Raw genomic sequence first — 9557 nt, forward strand, 5'->3', positions numbered from 1 at the left:
CTCTCCTCTCCTCTCCTCTCCTCTCTAGGCCTCCGAGCCCGCTCGCTGGCTCACTCGCCTGCCGTTTTCAACGCCCAATTGCTCCAAAGGCCACGGCCAGCAGAACCCCACTGCCTTTTTTAAGGTCTTTGGGGTTTTTTTTGCATATTTTCCACCAGAACTAAAAAAACCTCCCAAAACACTCCAAATGCATTGTAAATAATAAATACATATATCTGAAGAAGGTGCTGGTATGAAGGCAGGCAGAGCTGCTCAGTGGTTTTAGCAGAATTAGTTGAGAAAAATCCACCCCTACACCATGAGAACTAAGAAAAAAAAGATTACATCCCTCCCCTCCTCTCCTAATTTGTCCATAAATATTTGAAACTACTTTAGTAGAGATCTGGATTTTTAGCCACTTGTACAATTCCCTTATTTCCTGCTCATAAATCAACAGAAATTTTTCTGCGAAATACTAATTTATATTTAATTACTTAGCAAAAAATTCCCCAAGCAAAATCTAGTTTTGAACTGTTTGAGTTTAGGAAATTCGTAACGTATAAAGCATCTGGTGTAATCCGTGGGTTACTTCTGCAAGTGACGTGCCTTTTGTAAATGCTTTATTCATATTTATGAAGCCCTAAATAGATCTGAATAAGATTCTAAATAATGTTATAAAGCATCTGACAAAATGCAGTGTTATCTCCAAATATTCAGCTAGTTTCTGCGAGGAGCCAGTACGAAGTATGCTAAAATATGGCAAGAATTCTACAATTCTATAATAAGAATCATAAACAAGGCACGATCTTCTTGAATTTGCTAGTGATGAGAAAGGGTGGGCACCCTGACACAACTTTCACTGGAAAATAAAAGGTTACTCATTCATTATGTTGGCTTACTGCAAATTTCAAAGGTTTATAAGCATCAGATTAAACCTCAGGGTTTTTTTAAATATGCATAGATTTTTCTCTGCTTATCTAAGAAGAAAATCTCTCCCATATCCTTGTTTTGTCCTGACAACTCCATTAAGTTGCTCTCTGATTTTGCTAAAGGAACCTGGACGCAAAAAATGATTTTTTTTTTGCTTATTATATCACCAAAAAAATCCGCTTCATACAGATAACACCTAGATAGATCACGAAAAGAGAAAAAAAGCATCCCTCTCGCTATGTAGAATGGTTTACACATTACATTACACACGTAATTAAAAACGTCAGCTCCAGCTCAGGTGGCCCTGAGGAACCTGCGCAGACCCTTCTAGCTCACGCCCAACGCGCCCCTCGCACCCCTCGCCCTCCTCCAGAAGCCAGCCGCCCAGTTGGAAACCTCCCAGCAGCCCGAAGAGACCGCGGCGAAGGGAGACGGCCGGCTGCGGCGGATGTTTCGGGCCATGAAAGCCCTTGGCGCTCCAGCCACTTGTTTCTTTAGTTGAAGCGGAGTTTGCAAAAGTCCCGGGCTCTCAGTAGTTGCTCTGTCTTTTAGCCGCTGCTCGCCAGCTCAGATGCAGCTGTTTAATACCTCCCAGGGGTTTTGCATGGAAAATAATAGCTTACAAAACCTAGCTTCTCCCAGGTTCTACTATTTCAGCTTTATTTCCGAACAGCTGGTCCGTGTCTTTGTCCATCCCCTTCCCTCCCTGCCGCAGCAAGAATTCGGCAGGAAACCTCCGGCCGCTACCTACGCCCCAAGAGCCACCACCATTGGCGGTGGGGGTCAAAGAGCAACCCTCGCCCTTGGAAACAGGGACTAAAAAAAAAACAAACCCCAAACTTCGCGCCCCGTCTAGACAGGTCAAGGTGCAAGATGCTCCTCTCCCTGTTGCGTCTTCCGGAAAGGGGCGTGAACCGGAGCCAAGTGCACAGCAAACACCCGCGCCGCATCCCTGCCCCTTTAGAAGACTTCTTTTTTTTTTTTCTCTTCTTCTTCTTTTTCTCTCCACCCTCTGCTGATCAAAGTAGGAAGTTTTCATGACAACCATAGTCAAAGGGCCTGCATCGCAAATGAACTCGATTTCAGCGATGTTGATATATCCCGGCTCCATTGTCTCTTTTCAGACACAGTATGAACCCTTCCGGTCTCAATGATTACATTACAGAAGGACTTTCACATGTGGGCTTCATTTGCACAAAGGGGTTGCCTTGCTTCACCACCATCTGGCCACAAATCAGATAAATAAAGGCAGGAGAATTAAAATTAAAGCTTAGAGGGTTTTTTTTTTCTCTCTCTCCCCCTTCGTCTTCTTCTTGCACCAGGGCCCATTATGAAAACCCTCCCTCCCCCAGTTACATTCTGGATGGGGAGACCACTTTTTATGAAAGCTGGGAAAAGCAAAAAAGTGCCTAAAAAAGACAAAAAAAGGTCTGGGAAAAGCAAAAAAATGCCAAAAAAAGGACCAAAAATATTAAAAAGACTGCAGTCTTTCTCTCCCAACCCTGTTTGTAGGGCAGCGTAACCTATTTTACAGTAAAGACGGGCTTGTACAAAAGCACATTTTGCTATTAAAAGTCAGTCTCATCCCCTGGGATGCAAATATTTTTTTCAGGAAAACACAACGTCCCACAAGCTTGAAAAAAAAAAAAAAGCTGGTGGCAGTGGAAGGCGGTGGCAGAAGTTGTGCTTGAAACTTGTGCTCCAAACTCTGCTGTTTCTTCCTCCCATTGGGGTAGCAGTGCAGAGGCTCAGGCACACAGCAAGGGTTTTTCTTCTCTTCCACAAAAAAAAAAAATAAATAGAAATTAGTGGCAGTTTCTGAAGGTAGAAAATAAAATAACCTGCAATCGCAGGAGGAAGACTTTACAGCCCATACGACAGAAGGTGAGATTCAACCTCACAATCTAATCTCAGCCCTGGCATAACTTCTATTGAGGTCAGTGTTGCTCTGGGAGGGATTTCTTTTTTTTTTTTTCCGCAATCTGATTGCTACAGCAATAAATTGTACTAAATTTCATCCCCCTTCTAAGCTACTTCCAGGACAGCAACTTATGTCAGCTAGCTGGGAAAGCCACTTTTAATGGCTGTATTTCTTTACATATAGAGATATTCAGTATTGTAAGAAGAAGGGTTTTACTCTGTAAATTCTGGGGGAAAAAAAAAAAATTCCATGTCTGTATTCCAACCAATATTCAGGTGTGTGGTCACATCCCCAGCTGCCCTCTCTGCAGCCCCTTCCCGTGGCTTCCTGGCTGTGAGCGTGGCTGAGCCAAAGCTTACGAATGTCCGAGGGTCCCCTGCCCAAACACAGGGCACCCACAGCTTCTGAACGTTCTCATGTGCAGCAAAGCCAAGCATTGACCTGGGAGAAAATGCATCTAACATCTGAAAAAAATAAAGAATCCTCAAAATTCATGTGACAAACATATTTATAGAAATGGTTTTGCTGCATTGCTTTCTTCTGGATGCACAAGAAAGTTTTTGTACACGTACTGGCACCTATGTGATATGGTTCAGGCTGAGCATGGCTTGTATTTAGAATTTGGGCTTTATTCCCTTGCTACAGTAAGGAAAAGTATTTTAGAGATAGCATATACATAAAGAAGATTAATAAAAACATAAGAACATTTACTCATTTTTTGTTTCTCTTGGATAGATTATGTATTGGCCGTGTAATCTCTACATAACTCTGCCTTCTCTCATTTGTTTGCAGTCAGACTCACACTTTGGGTGGCAACTGTTATTGTATGAGCATGTTTCTTGTAAAGTCATGGATGCAGAAGCTGCCAAGATAATCTATTAATTCCTGTTGTCCATTTGTTGGGTTTTGCCTAGGGAAATTTTTGCAGAAATAAATGCAACTTGAATTTAAGCAAAGTGTTTTTTGCCGAGTTGTGCTCTGCCTGGATGTACAGGGCTCTAGGCAGTTGAGTGTTCTTTCTGAAAGTGTTTTAATAGTAAGAGAGGAATAAGTATTTGGACAAGTGGTGGAAAACTAAAGCCTTTCTTTCTATACTGTGAAGATTTTGAATAGTACTTGTCAATAAAGCAACTCCTATTGTATTTGTACCGGAGACATGGGCCTCCACCCCGAAAAAGCTGTCTCAGAGATACTAACCTCATTAAAATATGAATGAAAAGGCAGCCATCATTGTAATGGGAGAAAACCATTTACTCGGCAACAAACTTTATCTGCTACCTTTTGTAAAAATATAAATATGATAGTCAGCAGATTTTTCAACATTTGATGAGGAGGTTGAGCAATGCATGATTTTTTTTTTAGGTTTTCAAATAAGTCACAAAATCTGATCCTTCTCTCCCTGCTTTTTCTGCTGAGCATTTCAAAATTGGAAGCACCTTCAAATCATTTGAAATCTTCAAAAAGGAAAAAAAAGAGGGCTTTGTTTCTTTGAGGCTTTTTTTAAGTTTGAAGAAAACTTTTGCATGTATTTTTGTGTTTTTTTCCAGAAAATCTCATCCAATTTCAAAACAAAACAAGAGAATTCATTACAGACTACAGTGATGACACCTTAATAACAGTCAATTATAGGGTGTTCAAATGCCTGTTCATTACTATGTCTCTGTTAATCTAGTCCTAAATTTCTTACTTGATAGATACCACAACCAGTCAAGAATACAATTGCATTACAAAGTGCAATGAAAAATATACAACACGTAACTGCAGGAAGTAGGCAGTTTCAAAATAACCAATCTGTCAATCAAACATTTGTCAAAACAATTAGACATATCTGGTCATTTTTTTACAAAATATAGACAGACTTGGAATGGCTAATATGTGAAGCTTTAGGTTTAAATAGGAATTGTTCCAAAGACTTGGAAATAAGTATTTTAAAATGTTTCATGTAGTTTAATCATTATCTTTTCATCCACAAAAGTGTTCAAATCATTTTTAATATTAGTTAAAAGTCAATATTTAGAAGTGAAAATTCAAACCTCCTTTGCTCTAGGCTAAAACAGGAGCAACATGAATGCTGAGCTGCTCTAAAGGCTGATGGGATATATAATTAGCTATTATGTTAATTGAATCCACTGTGAGTTTGTTGTATGAGATTTCTTCATATAATATGCAAATAGCTTTGAAGGTTTAGTTTTATTAGACAATATAATTAGAAATCTTCTAAAGGAGTGAATTATAATGAGGGATAATAAAGCTTTGTAAAATATCTGTTTGCAGGGTGAGCAGACCACCTGGGCTTAATCAATACTGGGAACTTTATTGTGCAACGGCATATTTTAAAGAAAGTTTAAGAATTTGCCTTTCAATTTCATTCATCATGGTTTTATTTTAGGAGAAGGAGAGTTCATTTTAGCAAGGAAGGAGGTGAAATTCTCGTAATAAGGAAGGAAGTTAAATTCTTGTAATCTGAGGGGAGGAAATAACTTCATAAATAAACGATTCATATTCTGCTTATTTAAAAGAAAATAAAAATAAATTAAAAAAAGACCCTCTCCCAGCTGTAGCGTCAGTTATGTGCATCTCAAGACACTTAAAGTGAAATGTTACATGAGCAAAGTTAGCCATTATTCCTGCCATTAAATGCCTGCTTCAAGCAGATGTACATATTTTAGCTTCTGTAGTGTAACTAATCAGCGTAACTTCACTTTTAGTAAGATAGCCCAACATGTTAATATGTGGAATTAAACACTCTCTTCTAAAGGAAGAAATTCACACCAGGGTATTCCAGAGCTGGTCCCGAATTCCACCCTCACATTCCTCTTGCTTTAAGACCACCACCAAAGACAAAGCTTAAACTATTTTAGCTAATGCTAGAATGCCAAAAATGTGTAATCTCTCATCTAATTTGCCTTGTTCACACTTTAGACTGTGCCAAAACTGCACTATTCAGCCTTAATATTAATTGAAAATAATGACAGGATACTTTGCACTGGTGTAACATTCAGAGAAGGGCATTTCCTTCCCCATCAACAGTAATCAGTAGCAACATGTGAAGAAAAAAACCCCCAGAAGCCTCGATTAAAGCAGTAGATTTAACCAAACAAAAAAGAAACACTAACATGGCAAATTCCTTGCCAGCTCCGCTGGGGAGGAGAGGCCAGAAATGACCCAAACTACAGCCAGGCGAGGTGTCTGTGCAGCCAGGCTGCAGCTACCCAGAAAATGTTTCATTTCTTTGTGCCATACCCAGATACTTCTGGTCCTATGATTCACAGAGACACTTCCTGCAATGTCAAAAATTCAACAAACCCGTACTTAATAAAGGTGATGTTGTTAATATATGATAAACTTATCATACCTCATATATTATATAATAAAGCTATCATACCTAAGTCTGGGTAGAGACCTAGCTGGTACAAGTAGCCATCCTTTAACACCTCTTTGATCCATACACTTAAAATCTGCAGTGGCGAGTGCTTGTTCCTCTGAATAACAGAGATCTCAGCACTGCAGAAAAGGATGACATTGTACACATCATTTTCAGCTGAAAAGAAAATAACTGGGTTTGTTTTCGCAAGTTCTGCTCTAAGCTGTTCAAAAGTTGTTTGTGATCTCTCAAAAACTCTCCTCCTCCCCACCAGCACTTCAGGAAACAAATAGTCAGTTAAAGCCAACCTTCTTCCCTAAATGTGAACTTTATTCCCTCTCTGTTTTTTTATTTCTTCCTTAGATTCAAAGCGTCTGGAAAAGATAGCCTGGAGCAGCCTTCAGAAATCAGGACCGTGCCCTGGAGAATTGATGTCAGAAGAGGATGTTACCTGTTTGCCTTGCCTGCTACCATCCCCTTACCCCCTAAGGAGACAAAACCAGGCTGATTCTGCCTAATGTTAATTAAATCACTCTGTTAATTAGAAGTAAGGTGCTTTAGCAACAAGCAAACAAAGGGCTCTACTCCTCCCTTGCTCTGCAGGATGAGCTCAAACCCTAACCAGATAAACTCAGGAAACAAAAAGAGGCTGAGGAGGAACCTGCATGCTTTGATCATCCTTTCCCATCTCTTCCCCAGGCAAAATGAGCTCTCCTAACGAAGGACTGCCTCTGAGTGACACCAGATGCTGTTAGGAAAGGCTGACTAGGCAGGGAAACTGGAAATGACTCATGTACGTGACCATGTTCCCAGCAAAGGAGAGAAAATATGAAAAAGAAATGAAGTGTGATTGTCTGCTGTGCTGGAGATGGTTCAAGCATACAGTCCTATGGGCCACATCTGGGCTAACGGAGGCAACAGGCACTGTTGCAGGCATCAAAATGCAACTAATCATGCTGTTGGGCTTGGCCCAGCACCTTGGTGGGGACAGCTGGGGAGGTCTGTGGGGCTAAAGGCTGATGGGGGTCAGTCTGGAGGTGAAGTGTTGGAGCGTATGGATGGACATCAACCCTTGTCAGGAGGCCTTAGTGCTAGAAGCACTTCATGGCGTTTCCTTTATGGAAAGTGAGCTAAGATGAAGTGCTGCTCTGCTGGGATTCCCCAGGGATCCAGATACGAGCTGAATGTGGTACATCCCTGGAGTCACTGGTTCCCAGCTGGGGTGTGATGCTCCCCACTGACATTGGCTGTGCCGTCTTCTCCCTGGGGGTGACACCTGTACCTGCTCAACCTCTTTTTCCATCCTCATGAGCAGTAGAGTCGAAAGGGTTGCTATTCCCCAGTGTACAAAATAAAACAGCAAGTTCTTCTCATTGCTCTATTAAAGTTGTAATTTTAAAGCAGCAACATGTCTGTCAGGGGACAGCCTGAGACTATAGTGCAGGAAATAGCACTGATAAAGGGAAACCCTGCTGGAAATTTTTAACTAGTCTTATACATGACAGTAGATAAAATTTTCTAATCTGCGGACATTTCTGTGCTTCATAGATTTCCTTGCTAAAAGCTCAGAATTTCACAAAAACTCCTCCGTCCTCCTCCTTCCCCCAGCACTCTCCACTCAGAAAAGCAGGTCTGCAGTCTCCCTCCACCACTCCCTGGGGAAATTCAGCACATCCTCCACAGCAATAAACTTGCACCAGGAATATCGCATGAGTCTCCATCCACTACTGCTGCTTCCACGCTTCCAGGGTAAGTAAAGGGTGACAGGTTTCAGCTACTTGACTGCAGCCTTCTAAGACCACCTATAGACTTAAGCCTGTTAATTTAACCTTAATACCTTCATTATTCCTCTGCTGGATGGTAACCATCTGGCCATGACTTCATGTTCCAGTTAACCTAGGCTCCTGCTTAGGTTTCAGCTGAAATCCCTGGTTTTTGCCTGCACCACCACAGCACTGACCAAGGCTGGGACGGCTTTAAGCTGGGCTCTGTCTCCCCAGCATCAGTAAGGATGTGGATCAGTGAATCTCCTCCTGACTTACCCCAGAGTCAAAGCTGCCAACTCTGCCAACTTTACTAATCTGTGATACCAGCACATTACTTATCCCCTGACTGTCTTCTGGTGCCCACACTCATCCCTTCATGAGTACAAGGGGTTGAAAGAACAGGTCTTCACATAAATGGTGGTTACCACATCATTTTATCTTGCTTTTCTCTTTGCTTGGTGATGCAGTTAAAACAGTATAATTTTCACTGAAAATAACCTTTATCATGACTTTACTAGCATGTATGCTGCCTAAGTTAGAGCTGTGAAAACTTTCCATTTTTGTTTAGGGGATGGATTTTGCAACTCCTCTGCCTACTCCATCCCCTTTCATTCCATGTGTGTCTGAAGCTACTTACATATTCCTGACCCCCAGCACAAGGCCACTTCTCACAGCCCCACTTACTATGACAGGGCCATTTCTGTCCTCAAGGTCCCATTCCCTAGTTGTAAAAGGAACATTGAAATACATCATGGACAGCAGCTCGGAGTGACATTGACTGTCCTCAGTTAACAACAAGGAAAAATGATTTATTTTCATTTATCCTTTCCTATTCCTGGATAGAAGGTAGTATACCCTTTCATTGTCTGAGAAATCTATTTCCACCTCTGTTAAGACACTCCAGCCCAGTAACACAAAGTCTTTTGAGGAGAGGATGATAAATTAGCATACCAAAAAAAACCAACAACCAATGAAATGCAGCCCTGGCTAGGTTGCCATGTGATTTCATCACATAAATTATTTTTATATTTCTTAATAGAGATTTCAGTTGTATGCTGCATTGATTTTTGAATGCCCAGAAAACAAGAAGTGAGCAGGAGGTTTTATTCAAAGATATTGCTGGGTCACAAAGTAATTTAAAGCTATGGTAAGTTGTCCATTTAAGGTTCACTTTAAAACATCACACAGCACCATATTATTCCTCTTACTTACAGTAAGTACTTCAAAGTATTGATTCTTTGACTTTAGTGGAACATAAGCATAGAACTATATGCTTAACTACACGTGTCATATATATGTATATATATGCTTAAATATATGTGTCGTGCTTAAAGATGGTATCTAAGTACACTTGATCCAGAAGGTCCAGAAGAGCCTTGTAACAATTTCTCAGCACAAAACTGCTGTGAGTTTGCCCAGAGGACCAAGTACCTTGAAAAAGGATGTCCAAGTGCAGTTTAAGGCTACTTGAATGATGGAGCAAGAGCAGATGTGTTCCAGGTGAGCTCTGCACAGAGAAGATTTCCCTATTTTACCCTTGACTTGCAAAGGTGATGCACAGTCCCAGCCTATGACTTCTACAGTATAAATCCTGCTG

At 41.0% G+C, this 9557-nt stretch overlaps 1 protein-coding gene across 1 annotated transcript in view; it reads right to left on the bottom strand.

Annotated features, from left to right (window-relative positions):
• Positions 1-9557, bottom strand: part of CNPY1 (canopy FGF signaling regulator 1) — a 31212-nt gene that overhangs the window by 1585 nt on the left and 20070 nt on the right. The window lies entirely within an intron of this gene.

Source organism: Mesitornis unicolor, unplaced genomic scaffold (assembly GCF_000695765.1).
Source record: "Mesitornis unicolor isolate BGI_N332 unplaced genomic scaffold, ASM69576v1 scaffold45073, whole genome shotgun sequence".
Taxonomy (NCBI): domain Eukaryota; kingdom Metazoa; phylum Chordata; class Aves; order Mesitornithiformes; family Mesitornithidae; genus Mesitornis; species Mesitornis unicolor.